The sequence below is a fragment of the Canis lupus genome, chromosome 31 (genome assembly GCF_048164855.1).
Source record: "Canis lupus baileyi chromosome 31, mCanLup2.hap1, whole genome shotgun sequence".
NCBI classification, from domain to species: Eukaryota; Metazoa; Chordata; class Mammalia; order Carnivora; family Canidae; genus Canis; species Canis lupus.
In genome coordinates this window covers 19,141,683-19,158,268 of record NC_132868.1, presented here as the reverse complement: position 1 = coordinate 19,158,268, position 16,586 = coordinate 19,141,683, and the positions used below count along the sequence as shown (strand labels likewise).

The 16,586-nt window shown below is 51.3% G+C and overlaps 2 long non-coding RNA genes across 5 annotated transcripts in view; one reads left to right on the top strand and one right to left on the bottom strand.

Annotated features, from left to right (window-relative positions):
- The window catches only part of LOC140622117 (uncharacterized), a 48,767-nt gene that overhangs the window by 8,054 nt on the left and 24,127 nt on the right, over nucleotides 1–16,586 (bottom strand). Inside the window, exons 2-5 of one of the 4 annotated variants that reach the window (XR_012021816.1) lie at nucleotides 11,944–12,117; nucleotides 10,071–10,341; nucleotides 9,394–9,795; nucleotides 6,568–6,651 (exon numbers count right to left, since the gene is read on the bottom strand). This is a non-coding gene — a long non-coding RNA (uncharacterized lncRNA). The remainder of the gene's footprint in view (nucleotides 1–6,567; nucleotides 6,652–9,393; nucleotides 9,796–10,070; nucleotides 10,342–11,943; nucleotides 12,118–16,586) is intronic. The other 3 variants (XR_012021815.1, XR_012021817.1, XR_012021818.1) reach the window with 3 other exon arrangements.
- LOC140622116 (uncharacterized) lies at nucleotides 8,174–14,167 on the top strand. Its single transcript, XR_012021814.1, has 3 exons — nucleotides 8,174–8,349; nucleotides 8,958–9,070; nucleotides 9,414–14,167. It is a non-coding gene; the product is annotated as an uncharacterized lncRNA (long non-coding RNA).

Below are 16,586 nucleotides of genomic sequence, written 5' to 3'. Positions count from 1 at the left end.
TTGACTGAGCCCATGCTGTGTGCCAGGTACAGTGCTAGGCACCAGGGATTCAGGATGAAGAAGACAGCGTCTCTATCCTCCAGGAGGGTGGGGTCCAGTGGGGAAGACAGACAAGAAGATGTAAGGATTATGCCGTACGGAAAGTTCCTGTGTGCCCAGGGTTCTGTTATGTAAGAGGGGGACAGCTAAATTATATGGCAAGGAAGACTTCCTGGAGGAGGTGGCATCTAAGACTTAAAAGACAAGCAGGAATTGGCTAAACAAAGGACAGACAGAAGGTCTGTCCATGTGGAGGGAAACAGCCTGTGCAAAGTCTAGGAGGAGTGAGGCCAGGGAGAGGGTTTAGGGACCTGAACCTGCCAAATCAGTTCCTGCTAATTTAATCAAAGTGAATGTCCCCTCACCTCCCTGGAGTTCTACTATGCAGCCAGCAGGCCACAGAAACTCCCAGTATACCCCATGCCCGCTGAGGGACACGCATGCCCAGTTAGCAAATGTGCACACTCACACACGTGTCCACACTCCTCTCCCGCACACATACTCAGGGAACCTGCACTCACAGACTCTCACACCACTTACCCATGCATCTGCTCACTGCCACACACTCACACACACTCAAACACTAGAAGGCCATGGCTTGCCTTTGTTCCATGAGCTCCCCCTGGGGAGGATAAGCCCCTCTAAAGGTTCTGGGCCTCCAGCCCAGGGATGGCCTTCAAACCCCGCACCAGAGAACCCCAGGATCTTTCACTGAGAAGGTACCAAAGGGTTAAGAAAGAACATTTCCAGGGAGTTTGCCTCTTAATCAACACAGTTAATTCTTTTCCTTTTACAAACATAAATTCTTGGCAGTCAGTAACCAAGAAAGAAAGGGGTAAGAAAAAAACCTTAACCCAACATTAGTCAAATCTTTGCCTCTTCCTATTTTTTTTTTCAAGTTAAAACCCGGGGGAATTCAAAGCAATGAGAGAAATCCCAGCCCAGATGGAATGTTTTTGCTAATATACGTCTGCAAGTTATTTAAATGTATGTTTAAGTGTGCATGCGTGGGGAGGGGGAGTGGGGAGGGAATATGAGAGCGAGCACGATGGCTGAGTAGGGTGTGTGTGACTGGAGCACACAGCAGAGCAGAGGAGTTCTCAGAGTCCCTGCCTGAGCCCTGGCTGTCCTCCGGCCCCAGCAGGACCTGTCTAGACCTGACGAGGGAAAGGCCATTGCCCAGGACCATCTCTGTCCTTCCACCTAGGGTCTCCTGGGACAATAGCCCCTGTCCCTGACCCTCAACCCCAAGATGGCCTGGGGGACATAGTCTGCTAATAATAACCCACCCACCGTATACTTTCTTGACCCTCTATCCTGCTTTGCCGGAAGAGCTGGAGCTGGAGTTTGTCTTGGTGGAAAGGGACATTTGAGAGGACCAAGCACCCACCACAGAGCTACACCCACAATGGCCCTGCTCGGATTAGAAATCGGATTGGGCCCCATTCCTGGCCTCTTGCTAGCCCCTCTCAGAGCTCTCTCATGACCTCCAGACCCCCAGAGTTGTCCCTGTCTACTCTGACCCTCACCTCCTCACTGGAGGGTCACTGGACCCTCCACCCCAGCAAGGCTCCCCCCTCCTCCCCCAAAGCCCTCCCAGCTGGGTTCAGGGGGGTGGGGCTTTGTAGACCACCCCCTCCGCCCCCACCTGCCCCAGGCTCCCTCTTGCCTACTCCCCCCTGAGCCGCCTTTAATTCTGTTAATCTTTTTTCTGAAATTGCTCCTCTGGCCCCCTAATCAGCTGTGTGGGTTCCAACTTCCTGATTTTCAGGGGAAGATTAAGCAGCTTTCTCCATCTAAAGGCTCTTTGGATGCCTGGGCCACCCCACTGGCTGGCTAGACCCCCACAGCGAGGGGCCTGCTCTCACTCTTCTGAGCCCAGGCCCACCCTGAGTCCTGGGCCTTCCACAAGGAACTTCCCATGCCCCTACCCTGCCCTGGCCCCCCAGAGACTCCAGCCCTCCCATCATTCCCCCTCCACACAGAGGCCTCTCAGCTCCTCCTGCCTGGGCCTACACCCTCCTCTCCCCAGCTCTTGGGAAAGGAATGGGGGGTGGGGGGTGGGGGCAGGGCAGTGCTCAGAGGTTGGAACCAGCAGAGAGACCTCACTTTGGTAGCCCCCTCCTCTGTCCAATTTCTCCTCTGGTATCTCTGCTTTTCCTACCCGCTCTTGCCCCCGAGGCCCTTTTTCTGAGGATGTGGCCATCCATGGTCTCCCTTGGCAGATGAGCAGACAAGATGCACCAGCTTTCAACTCTGCAAATGCATCACCTACTCTGCTCATCTTCTGGAGCCACCTCAGGATCTGGTGCTCAGCTGAGTCCTGGCAAAATGGAGTCAGGGTCACAGACTGCATGAGAAGGGCCATTGGGAAAGGGGATGAGAGAGTAGAAATGATTTTTGGATTACGTGTCATTTGAGCTTGTCTGATATGTAACTAGAGGATGGTGTAGCGTAGAACTCACTTTTGACGTGGAAGAAATAGTTGCCTAGAAAGGAATCTCTGAGACAGAAAGAGGAAAAGAAGATATTCTGTGGGAAGTGTCCAAGAACACCACCTGGTTGGGGCTACAGCTTCCATCTGAAATGGGTGAGGTTTTGGGACTTCCATCCATGGACACTGGCTTCCTGAGGCCTAGAGATGCAGAGTCCACGAATCCCCTGGCAGCATGCAAAATCTTGTGAATATGGACATTCTTGTAAGAAGAACCTCCATGGCCTTAATCGTGTTCTCAAAAGGGTCTCTCACCCCACAAGGTTAAAAACCAATGAATTAGAAATTAACGTGAAGGTGACACTTGAAGCTGGCTAGAGTGACCCAAAGGACTAGGCCAGCGTGGTGCTGGATGTCCTGTGGCTGAACCCAGTGGACTGGATCAGGCTCTGGCGGTGAGTCTGAGGAGCTGACCTCCACTTCCAGGTGAGTGTGTAAGAAGCACGGATGGGGGGTGGGAGGGTGGGGGGTGTGCTTCCTGGCGACCAGCTGGGTTCTTGGAGACCCCATGTGAAACCTGATCTCTGCCAGGTGAAATCCTGGGGTGTACATGATGTATGGTTACTGGGCTGAGCTGTCTGTGGCTTTGCTGTGGCTCTAGCAAGTATAGCTGGTACCAATCTGAGCTCTAAGCCTTCCTGGGGCTTCAGAGACAAGTGCATCCAGGAGGGTCTCCCCCCAGAACTTTCACAACATGAAAGTTTCATCTGTCTCAGAGTGAAAGTAGTGACCACTCTTCAAGGGGCTGTGAACATGTCCAGCACTGATGTGGGCAAGTCAAAGGAATTCCAGAAAAAGCAGGGAAGGTCATAGATGCTAAGGGGACAATTTGGAGGCAAGGACAGATGCTCTGCAGAAAGTCCCCTTGCCCACCTCTGCACCCACCAAGCTGGTGGACCTTTCTGGGTCACGGTTCGCTCTTCTGTGGAATGACAGTGTTGGGCTGCTGGGTCTCTGGGGACACCTTCAGCGCCACCACCTTGGAAGTTGAAGTATCCCCTCCTGTCTCTGTCCTGGAGCTCCTGGAGCTCTCTCTCATGGGGCAGGTGGAGATTTCTCAGGAGCCACAGGGCGCTCTCCCAGCCTTCTCCAGGGTGCTGCAAGACCACCCACCCAGGGCCTGCACACAGCCCTCCCCTCCCACAAAGCCAGTTTCCCCACAAACAGTCTGTGGGAACAAGATGGTTTCCTCTTTCTTTTTTGACTTGTCCACTTGCTAGCTGGCTTTCATGCTCAGATCGGGCGCATTCAAAGGACAGAGCAAGGGAGCCTGGCTCAGGCAGGTGTGTGTGTGGGGGGAGCATCCTGGCACCAGGGGTGCTGGCTGCTGCACAAGGCAGCTGGGCCATGAGGGCTGTGACCTCTCCTCTGGGCCCTCTGAGAAAGAGATGAGCTTCCTCTGTTCCAGGACTGTGCACGGCTGTCCCAGATAACCTCCCAAACTCCCTTCTAGAGCCCGATGGTTCTAGAATGTGTTCTTCTAGCCCATGTGTGCGCCTGTGTGGTTATATCTGTATGTGTCTATAGCTACGTGTGTATAAATATAGATGGATGGATAGAAATCAAGGGTGTACGGGGTGGTAGCGGTGCTTCCTGCCTGCGGCACCGGGGCCACTGCCAGCTTCCGAGAGGGCAGCTCCCCTGTCTCTCCCCGCGGGTGTCTCCTGTCACTTCCGCCCGTGACTCCTTCCCCCCCATCAAGTGGTCACGTCACCATCTCCTCCCTCGCTTTTCCTCCCCCCCAGGCTGCTGCTATCCCTCACTCCTTCCTCCACAGCAACTCCAAAATCTGTTCCCTTCTTGGTCTCCACCCCCCACTGGCATCCCCCTCCTCCTGTCCCATCTCTTCTGTCTCTTGCCTCTACTTCCCTCTGCTTTTCGCCCTCTCCGACTCCGTGCTATCACTGCCTGCCCTTTGTCCACCTGTCTGTCCCTCCTTGTGCTTGTTTTATGTGCAGCTGCCTGCTGGCCCCTCCAAGTCCCTGTCGGCCTCTCTCTGTTTTGTGCGTCTCTCTGTCTCTTAACAAGGAGCTGGGCCAGGAACTCCAGGGAGGCTGTGTTTCCAGCCTCCTCCTCCTCACCTTGCTGGCAGCTTGGCTCCTCAGGTGGCTGGGCTGTGAGCAGGGCAGGGCTGAGGCTGCAGGGGGCCGGGGGGCAGGGGGACGAGGGGGGGATGAACCTCCCTGGCCTGCCTGAACCAGTGGGCCGTGGGCAGAAGAGCTGGGCCAGGAACCAGTGATGCAGGCAGGCCTGCCTGTGACTAAAACAAGTGGCAGCCCTGGCTCATTTGCATGACGGGTTTCTTTTACATAAATCTGCATGTCAAGCTGGAGACCCAGGAGCCAGGTAATGCAAAACGATGCAAAATAAATTAATCAGAGTGCCCTGCTGCAGGTGTCAGCCAGCCGGGTCTTCCAACTGCCAGAGCAAATCTCGTTGGGCTGGTTTCTTTATGGGGTAGGGGGTGGAGAGGGGGGCGGGCAGGGTGCTGGCCTAGGGTGGGCAGCCAGCGTTCCCTCAGGCTGTGGAAGGCCCGAGGGCGGCCTGCTGTCCAGCTTGGCTCTGGAGTGGTCCTGACAGAAGGACCCTGATGTCTAGAGAGGGCTGTGAAGCCAGCCAGCCTGGACCACAGCCTCATCCAGGCCCTGGATACGCCAGGGCTGGTGGGGAAAGGGTGGATGTGGGGTTTACTCATCCAGTGGGGGAAATGAGGTGCAGGGAGTGGGGGAGGCAATGTTCCAGGGTTACCCACTTCTTATGGTGGGGTCCAGATCAGAAGCCTGCACTCCAAGCTCTCAGCAAGTAGCCTCCCTCCCCCTTAGCACGAGCACGCTCCATTTGCAGGCCTTCAGTGACTTTGAGGGATCAGGGATGATGGCCTGACCTATTCCACCCTGGCCTTTGGGAGCACTCCCAGGCTCTAGCCACCCTGGGGGGCCCTCCAGGCCTCACTGACCCAGACACGGAGTCCTGCTCCCCCTTTAGGAAAAGGCAGCATGTGACAGAGGCAGTGGCTCTTCTCCCTCTATGTTCTCCAGCCTTTGGAAAGGGTGACTTCTTGGCTCCCCTCTGGATTGAGAAATCCAGTCCAAGCTCCCCGGCTTCTGAGAGGCCCCTTCATATGAAAGGGGGATGAAGGGCAGGGTCACCAGCACCAGAGCCTGCCCCACTCCCGGCTCCATTTCTCCTCCAAAGGCAAAGGTGACCCAGCCTCAGGAGCCCAAGGGCTCCCAGAGACCTCACACACCCTCTCCAGACACAACCTGCAATCTGCTTAAAGGAGATCCACAGCGCATCACATTTGTACCCACTCGACTGCTCTCACTCCCCTCTGCCACAGGAAGCTGGCCAGGAGGGCTCCATCCTGTCACTGGAGAGTGCAGACCAACTGCCCTCTGATGGCCACCTCAGGGGAAGGCCATCCAGGAGTTAAAAGCGGGAGCCTTGGAACGAGCCACTTCTCTGCCTGGGTCCGTCTGCTATGACTACCAGCTGTGTGACCCAGGGCAAGGCACCTGGCCTCTCTGAGCCTAGTTTTCTCATCTGTAACATATGGGTGGTATTACTTCCTACCTCGCAGGGTTATTGTGAGGATTAACTGAGACAAAGCAACCCAGCACCCCACGCGGCACCTGGCACGGGGTGGGCAGCTATCTATAAATGGCAGTCATTATTACCACTCCTGCAAATACAGCTATGACAACCAGTCCAGCCCAGGGCAGAAGAAAGGGGTGGGAAGCAGGAATAAGTCCAGCTGGAGCCTCTCTCCCACGGCCCTTCCTCCTGCCTTGCTTTCCCTGTGCCCCCACCCCCCCTCCATCTAGCCTGCACATTTCCATCAGTTCCTAAAACACAAATGTTGTCATGCCACTTCCTGGCTGTAAACCCTTTCTGACTCCCTACTGCTGTCAGGATAAAGCCCAAGTTCCCTGACGCAATTTTACAAGGCTCCCGCTTGTCTCTCAAGGCTTCTCACCCTCTCGTAACCTAAGCTCCAGGCCCGTGGTTCCTCAGACACACACGTCCGTGCTCACCTTCAAGCTGCCGCACGGTCCTGACCCCAGCCACTCACTTCTTAGCTTAGAAGTTGCTTCCTCCCAACACTCCCACTCCTGCGGCTGAGGATGCAAAGAGAAGAGCATAAGGGGAGATTTCACCTGAGAGGCCCAAACGGTAGGGTTGTCTGAGATCATCTAGTCTGACTTTGCCTTTGGCAGAGGAGAAACCCGGAATCCCAAGGGAGGGGGCTTCCTCCGGGTGGGCCATCCCCCCTCTGCCCCTCTCCACACGAGGGCAAACAGGTGACCCTTCCAATCAGCAACTCCTCCTGTGACACCGAGGGCCCCTGTGCTAATTCATTTGCATTTAATCATTTAATCACTTCTCCCGGGGAGAATGAATAAACAGAAAAGACTTGGGACCCAAAGGAATGAATTCCAAGCCTTGGGAGGGACCAGGAGGGATTACTGTATTTGGGGCCAAGAGCTATTTTATAGCACCCCTGGAGCATCCCATCCCGGTAGGGGCCCCATCTCCTTTCACCTTTTCATATGATTCTGGTCTGCCTCACCTGCAAGTGAACAGGGCCTGTGACCAGGTGAGTACCGGTCAAGGCCACCATGGCAGCGTGGAAAGCACACAGGCTCTAGAGTCAGAAGACCTGAGTTCAAGTCCTACCTGCCGGCTGGGCCAATGGGCAAATCACTTAACCCTTGCATCTCAGTCTCCTCAACTATAAAGTGGGGTAATAATAGCACTCCCCAGGCTGTCATGAGGCTCATGTGGGGTGATAGATGTGAAAGTGCCTCCTGAACAGTTTGACGTTCACCATGCTTTCTTAATGAGATGGACAAGCCCAGGAAGGTTCTGATCAGGGACCAGGCTGTAATGCCCACGGTTATTGCTAACTCACCCTCTGCTCCCGTTCACATTCTGTGCCTAATCTGTTAGGGACTGAAAGGTGTTGCGCTTATAAATATTTGTTCCTTATGGCCAGACTTTCCTGGGTTTTATCAGCCTGGTTGATAAGATAATCCTGTCCTGTGGGGCGAGCTCTGGCACCTGGTGTTCTGCATTGCAGGTGACCTCTCAGACCTAACTTTTTAATACCTAGCAAGTCAATACATCGGTTCTCAAATTACAGGCTGGAAGGGGAGGGGCTGTCAAAGGGGGGCCTCTGAAATTAATTCTCTTTGTTTCTGAATCTGATGTCTAGAGTGGACCAGAGACTCCAAGTTAACACCTTTCGTGCCAGATGGTGACTGGGTCTCCACTAGCTCCAGTAAGCTCAGAACCAACACGGTTTTGAAAAGACTTGAAGTGAGCACTCTTCTCCTTTAATTAAGCACGAAATCTCCATATCTGTTTCAGCCTTTGAAAAGTGAAACCCAGGAAGGCAGCTTCCTCGGGCAGAAAGGAGAGGTGTGCAGAATTAATATTCCATCTCGATTTTTTCCTGTGTAATTTAATAAGTTGACTAAGCTTATCGGGGGACCCGCGCTGCATTCAGCCGCTGGGCGAGCCAGACTCCTGCCGCCTCACCTTCCCAGTCAACAAAGCTCACATTAGAGCGGTTGACCGGTCAGGCGAGGTGAGGCGGGGTTAAGGTAAAGAGCTGGGACCGTGCTCACCTTGCTCAGTCACATGTCACCACTTGGCAACATGTCCCTCCTCCCTGGAGCATGCTGGCTGGATCCTCACAGAGTCCTGGGGGCAGCCTGAGTCACACCTGCCCTCCAGGGCTCTGAGCCTTGGGTCCCAGATGGGCCCACTGCCTTCCCTCTCCCCCAGCCTCAGGTGGGAGGGACCTGAGCAAGGTATGGACGGGCTAGGTATTAAAAAACAAACAGGGGGACGCCTGGGTGGCTCAGTGGTTGAACCTCAGGGCTTGATCCTGGGGTCCTGGGATCAGAGTCCCACATCGGGCTCCCTGCATGGAGCCTGCTTCTCCCTCTGCCTATGTCTCTGCTTCTCTCTCTCTCTCTCTCTCTCTCTGTCTCTCATGAATAAACAGATAATCTTAACAAAACAGGGATCCCTGGGTGGCGCAGTGGTTTGGCGCCTGCCTTTGGCCCAGGGCGCGATCCTGGAGACCCGGGATCGAATCCCACATCAGGCTCCCGGTGCATGGAGCCTGCTTCTCCCTCTGCCTATGTCTCTGCCTCTCTCTCTCTCTCTCTCTCTCTCTGTGACTATCATAAATAAATAAAAATTTAAAAAAAAATCTTAACAAAACAAAATGGGAAAAGAACCATTCAGGGACTGCCCCAGACCTCCAGTGGGCCCTTCCCCCCTCCATCCCTCTTCCCTCCCACTGCCTTTCTCTCCCTCTTCTGCTGGCCTGGAGGGCACCCCAGAAGCTGCTTCCCTCTGGAGCTTGTCTCTCCCTCAAGGAATCTGACTCACAAAAGCAAAATTCTCACAGAAAACTCCAGAATCCCTAGAAAGAAATCCTTGGAACCCAGTGTGGGAAACATTACTCTGGGTGTTCATCTCTTTTTGAACATCTACTGAGCTTCTGCTTACCTCCACAAAGAGGTACGTGGGAGGGGGGTAAGGTACCAATATAGAAATTCCCCCCATAATAATAGAACACTAGAGCAGAAGAGATTTCAGGGATTAACCAATCCAGCCCCTCTTTTTTTACAGAAGGATAGTCTGAGGTTCAAGGAGGAAAACTAGTCTGTCTGATGAGTTTCTAATAACTAAGGCAGGGCCCGTGGCTTTAGGCCGGGGACTCCCTAGCACGGGGGTCTATCACATTCCAGCGATTAAAAGCAGGGGCTCTGGACCCCAGTGGACCTGAGTTCAAATTTTGGCTCTACTGCACGACTCGGTAAGTATTCAAAGTTTCTTTTTACCTCTGTTTCATCATTTGTAGGATGGGGATAACAGGAACCACTTTGCAGGGTCGATAAATGAGACGATGTATGATGTTAGCGCCGGCCATGGATTACATTGCACAGAAGCTCCCCGAAGGCAAGGACTTGGTTTCCCTCACTGCTGTAACGTGGGAGCCGCACCGTGCCCTGCCCAGAGCGGCAGCCTGCAGACGATGGACTGGATGGATGCAGCACGCGGTTTTTACATAATTGCCCAGAGTACCTTCAACTTCAACCCCCTTTTCTTTTCTTATCCAGGACGCCTCTCACTGCTTCCTCCTTGTGTCCACGTGTATGGGGGGAGTGGGGGGAACACCCCGCCCTGCACACCTGCACGTCCCCAGGCCGCTTCGCTGCTGTCTCTCAAGTGTCTCTCATCACCTGCAGGGGGAGAAGGGGAACCGTGAGGCTGAATCCAACCCTTGCTTTCCTACCCCCTCCTCCATTCAGTGATCACATTGCTCCCCCTTTATATACCTGAAATCCCAGCCCATTCTCTAACGTACTTTGTACGGCCTCACTACCCAGGGGTTGGTTTAAAAAAAAAAAATTGCCACTATGTCTTTCCAAGGAGGGCTGTCCACTTATTTTTGTTTAGTCTGATTCAAAACCGACTGATGCAATCCCCTTCTGCTCTGGCAAATAGGGACCCTCACCAAAGAAGGAAACAGCCAGAGTGAGAAGGGGGCGGGTCAGAAGCTTTCTGGAGATTTCTGTGGCTCCCACAGACAGCTGGACAACTCTTCTACGTTCAGGCCTCAGAGTTTCAGGAAAACACCAAGACTCAGAGACGCGCCTTCATTTGAGTCATTTGGGTGGAGCTGGTGTTTTCATCTGTGCTATCTTCCCGTTTCCCTCTGCTTCCGAGCTGGGGGCCGTGAGCTGAGTGGGAATGCCCACTTTCTTCTGTCACTGGGGTCTGGGACACTGAGGCAAAACACAGAAGAGAAGCCTACAGTTCTTCCTAAATCCGGTTCTGTCCTTTTCTCCCACCTCTACATTTAGGGATTTAATTCATTTTGAATTAGTGATCATCTGGAGTAAGAAAGTATAGGAAATGGATAGACTAGATTGTAATAAATATCTCAACCATGCATATTAACATAGGCCCACAAGCCTGGACCTGAAAGAAGCAGACCCCCCAGGCAAGTAAGAATGTGCCTAATAATAGCAAATAATCATAATGACAAATAAGGCGTCTGGTCTGCCAGAGCCTGGATTGGTGTGACAGAAAGATACGTTGTAAAGTGAAATACTCAATCCGGGCAAACTGTAGGGGTTTGTTTGTTTGTGTGCTCCCTCAGTGTATATGACCAAAGAACAGATTCCACTTACTTTCATCTTCTTTTTAATGACTTAACTGAACAAGGGTCTCAGTTTACTAAATTAATGGAAATGCTGGCTCTGTGCAGATAAGTAGTTTCCATCCTTTTGAGGTTGGCCTCCCCGTTTGTCTGAGCTCAGATCTTACTGGGCATAGTGCCTGATGCCAGTAAGGGCTCACCACCTCCCCGCTACCCTGTCCCCCCAGCCAAGCAGAGAGGCCAGGCAGGGTGGTCCACCTAGTGGGGCTCCGGTGAGCTGAGGCTCAAGGTGGCAGGAACATCTCTCACCACAATTATGGGCCCTTTGAGAAGAAGAGATGTATCTACCCATTTGAGAATGTGCCATGCACGTCAAGTTCAGCAAACTGACCAAGAGGTCTATTATGGACTAAGTTTGGGGTGTCTGGGTGGCTCAGCCAGTTAAGTGTCTGCCTTCGGCTCAGATCATGATCCCAGGGTCCTGGAATTGAGGCCTGTGTCAGGATACCTGCTCAGCAGGGAGTCTGCTTCTGCCTCCCCCACTTCCCCCTCCCTACCCCACCCCAACTTGTGCTCTCTCTCAAATAAATAAATAAAATCCCTTATGGACTAAATTCTGTGCCCCTCCCCCCATTCATAGATTGAAATCTAATCTCCAGTGTGGTGGTATCAGGAGATGGGGCCCTTGGAAGGTGACTGGGTCATGAGGATGGAGCATTCATGAATGAGATTAGTGCCCTTAGAAAAGGGGCCCAGCGAGAGCTCTCTCGCCCCCTTCTGCCGCATGAGGCCACAGGAAGAAGATAGCCATCTAGGAGCTAGAAAACAGGACCTCACCAGACACTGAATCAGCTGGTGCTTTGATTTAGAATTTTCCAGCCTCCAGAATGGTGAGAAATAACTATTGCTTAAGCCACCCAGTTTATGGTGTTTTTGTTATAGCAGCTCAAACAGACTAAGACAGAGTCTTGGTGCATTATTGGAGCCAAGAAAGACTGAGGTGGGCATGAGGGCACAGTGTATATAGCAAGGAGTCGCAGAGATAGGGAAGTCCTCCCCTAGCCTGGGCCTTAACCCCAAGAAGCTTGCCTCTGCCTGGGCCACAGGAGCCACATAAAAACCCTGCCTACTTCAGTTCAGTGTCCACAGTTCTGTTCTGCCCTAGACATTGGCTCCCACGTGGTCTCCAGCTCTCTCCCAGTTTAGCCTTCCAGGCTCATCTTACCTGGACTTACCAGCCTGATTCCATTTCTGCTTCATGACTGTCTTAGAAATCCCATAACCTCAGCCAACAACAATTACTCCCTAAGCACCAAAATCCGCTTCAGTCCCTACATCCAACTCAGGTGTCCAGGACACCACAGCATTTCAGACTCCTAATGGGGGTTGGGGAGGTGGCCTGTGGGGAAGAAAGGGTGGGAGTTAGAACATAAAAAGAGTGGGTCACAATGGGTTAGGAGAACAGTTTGGGTGAATATTAGGAAGAGAGTTAAAAATATACTCCTGTGGTGTATGGCATGAGTGGGCTGAGTTCTTTAAAGGGCTGCTGGCAGCGAGATTGAAACATTAAATTGATTTCCAACACCCTTTGGCATAAGCAGGGAGCCCCTGCTGTGAACCCCAATGATGTGGCCTCAGCCTGATTCTCTTGGCTTTTAGGTGTGACCTCCAAGGAATGACAGAAGAGAATGGCTTTTGAGCTGAGAAAAATGTATTCAAAGTCCATGCAGCATTGCTAAAGTGTGCACTCTCTCTTTCCCTTTTTTTTTTTTTTTTTTCCTAGCTCTGTCTTTGCTCCAAGAAGGTCTTTTTTTTTTTTTTTTTTTTTTTTTTCTTTTTTAACTTCTGGAGGTCTTAATGCTTACAGCCATCACCTGGCTTTTTCTGGTTTGGGAATTTTGTCTCCTCACAAAGGGCGTTGCTTCCACTTCATAACATCCTCCATTTCAACTCTCAGTACTGTCAGCAGGGGTTATACATGTAGGAAACAATCAGATCTACGAACCAAGCTATCAATATTTGCCTTCCTGCCTCCTCATGGGTCACAGGCTCTGACGCAGAAGTGATGCTATATGAGTCTTTACCTGGTTACCCCACTCACCTCCCCAGAAAGTGCACAGTGCTGGTCACTCATGTTGACCCAAATAGAAAACATCCCTTTGACGTCACTCCAGCTTTGCCTCATCTTTCTCTGTAGACCCAATCTTGGGAAAATCTCCTACTCGGCTTAAAAAAAAAAAATAATAATAATGATAACCTGAATGGGAACCCACATAACATATTTGTCAGAATTTCAGATGATACAAAATAGAATCACTAAATAGGGTAAAAGAGTAAGTAAGGTTCCAAGTCAACCATGATAGGTTGGACCAAAGAACTGAATTCAAAAGATGACACTTACCAGTGGTCAATGTAAAGTCCCACTCTTGGGTTCAAAAAAACAACATAGATGTATAATTTCAGAATTTGGAAGACAGAACTAACAGAGCTACAAGTTGATTGCATGCTCAATAGGTGTCAAGGGCACATGTGACTCTCAAAAAACCTAAAGCCACTTTAGGCTGCATCATGGAAATATAAAGCACAGGTGATGACCCTGTTCTACTAGGCTCTGCTGGACCACATCTGATGTGTACTGTTTCCTTTTGATACGACTCCAGGATGGACACTGACAAACTCTCATGCATCAGAGGATTAGAAACAGGAAAATAAAGAATCTGGAAATTATAACAAACCAGGATCATGAAAGAACTAAGGAATTTTAACCCCAAAGAGGAAAAAGATTGAAGGGGATATGAAAGCTGTTTTCAAGTGCTTTAAAGCCTAACCCATACACAAGAAATAAAGCTTCCCTGCCTTTAACTCTAGAGGACAAAAGTAGGTCCATGAGAATAAGTTCCAGGGAGCTAAATTTCAGCCCAGCTGAGGAAGAACTTTCTCTCAACTGTGACGATTGTCCAAAGCTAGAATGGTCTCTGCCAGATGAATCAATGATTCCCCATTACTGGAGATACTACGGCAAAAAGCTGGAGGATTGTGGATGAGGGATGCTGCAGAGAGTTGTACTCACCAGAGTAGAAGATCAGATCTTTTCAATTCACAGCTATTCTGATTCTGGGGATTGCTGTTATAACTTATTATACTATCGCCTACAGGAAAATACCTAATTCCCTTGCTTAATGCAATAAAGCTGATGAATTTCAGAAATGTTTCCCAGCTCTTTTCAGACTCAGTTTTAAAATTTCAGATAAAGACTGCAGACTCTGGAGACAACTGCCTATGGGTTCAAACATGGCTCTGTTACTTATTAGCTGTGCGACCTTAGGCATGTCACTTAACTTCTCTGGGCCTCAGTTTCCTCATCAGTGAAATAGGGATACCTGCCTCCTAGGGACATTATGAGGAGTGAATAAAGTTGTATTTTAAAAGCACTCAGAACACTGCCAGCATATAGTAGTTACTATGTGTGTGTGTGTTATTTTTTTTAAAAAGTAATGCAAAATGTCTGAAAACAAAGAAGAGGAATGGACTCAAATTTAACAAATGGTTCAAGGATGTCCTCCTCCTTTACGGACTCATCACTAGCAGCTCTGGCTGTAAAATAGCCAAGAGCCCAGAGGTGGCAAAAAAAAAAAAAAAAAAAAAATCACAGTCTCGCTAAGCTGAGGGGGGGCGGGGGGAGGAAAAGCTTCCTGCCATTGGCTTATGGTAACCTCTGAAAAGGCCTGTGTGTTTAACGAGGCCAGCTTATCCCTACCTCCCCCACCCCTCTCTCCCTTGGAGTTGCTAGGAGGCCAGGGCTGTGCTGCATTGTAATAAAGCAGTGCCTGGGGACGGCGGGGGCCAGAGCGCGTTAGATATACAGGGTCTGTCCGCGGGAGCTTAATATCCTCTTACTGGAATAACTATTGTCCCAGCTTCTCGACAAATACCAACCATCATTAATAAAAGGACTAATAAAACCATTTATTGCGCTCAGGCAACGGCCTTGCTTTTTCTAGCTCCGGGGCCTTGGCAGAGGCAGCTGTTGAGGATGAGGGCTGGAAAAGCGAGACTCCCACTGCAGCCAGGGGATCAGCCCCTGCCCCCCAGCACCGACCCAGCCCTGACCCAGCACCCTTCCCACGGGGTGGGCAGCCAGAGCGGGGAGAGATCGGAGCAGGAAGATCACGCCTCCTGGAGGCCTCAGACTCCTTGGGTCCTCTGATGGCAAATATGGGGTGGTGATGCTTAAAAAACAAAACAAAAAACAAAACAAAACAAAAAAAAACTTACTACGACATTCTTTCAAGAAGCTTAAAAGCACATCATCTTGCAAAATTATTAACCCCATTTTATTGGGAGGAAAACGAAGGCACAGAGGGAGTTAGGGGCTCACGCGGCCATATGATCTGCGGCTAAACTTGCCAGAACTGAGGCCAGAATCCAATAGCCCTGACTCCCAATCTAGGACCAGTCTGAAATTTCAAAAGGGTGGGGCTATATTTATGTGTGTCCGGCCTCCTAAGGGGGATCTGTGAATGCTGTGAGCATCATCACTGCTTCTCTAAATTATTATTGTTGTTATTATAATAAGTAGTGGTAGAGTTGAGTGGGTGGTGGATACCAGATAATTACTAAGACCCCAAAATTAAAGTGTTGAGTCTTGACTTTTCCACAACTGCTCAAAGATGAAAATGAAAGCTGGCCTCCAGGGATCCCTGGGAAGAGCCCTAATCTTGAGATAGAGTGAGTCCAGGAGGGGAAGGCAATGGAGAAAGGCCAGGCCCAAAGGCCTACGAAGCCAGCCTTGGAAACCCTGGGATTATTGACCGTGGATGGCATAGCTGCACAGGAGGCTGGGAAGGCACAGTCAAACCAACCTGGGTTCAAATCCTGACTCTGCCACTCTTTTGCTGTGTGACCATGGGAGGATTATCCAACCTCTCTGAACTTCTGATACCTCATCCTTAAAATGGGGATAATCATCCCTACCCTGTAGAGATGTAAGTAAGGGTTAGAGGATAGACCGCAGAACTAAAAGGGAGGGGGGAGGTTCTTTCCCTCTCTGAGCCTAGAGAGCTTGGCTAGTGTGGAGGACCACTAATCATGAGCCCACAGGACTCTCCTGACGTTGGGCTGACAGTAGGAGGCAGTATCTTTTTCTCAGGACTACCTAGGTTCAGTGGAGAATAACTCTGGCTTCAGCTTCCCCCTGTTTGAGACAGGGCCACAAAATCTCTGCCCTTAGCCCCTCCCTGGCCCTGAGGGTTGTCAGATGGATGGAGGAGATACCATCCTGGGAGGAGAGGTGGGAGTTAATAACAGCACCCTGGATCTCTATTATTATTGTCATTATTCGGGCTCTGTCCAGTAAGCAGCGGGGACCCGGGTGATTCATTGTCTGCACGCTGCAGCCCTGGTCTGCCTGTTGGGACTTGCCTGCTTGCCAGGATGCCTCCACCTAAGAGGCCTCCACTTCTTTCCCAGCTCCTGCTGGCAGCTCAAGATCCTCCATCTCAGGATGGAAAGGGAGCGTGGGGGTGACCTTCGGTAATAAAGGACAAAGCCCAGAGGTGCAAGGACTCCTGCGTCACTGGCTGCAGCCCTGCTTGACATCAGCAGTCACAAAAATGAGCCTGAGGTGTGAAGGGGTGGTAGGAACAGGGGCCCCCAAAGGTTGCAAGGTTCAAACCAACCACTCCTCGAGAGATCACCTGATTCCTCTGCAGCAGCCCCCGGGGTGGCAGAGACAGGGAGAGAAGGGATCAAGAGAGAGAGCCTGGGCCTGACCCTGTGACAGCCCTCCTGGATGGGGTGGGGACGTGATATGAATGGGGGTAAGTCCCTGCCCACCTCCAGGGGACCTGCTCTGAATGGCAGAGGTCT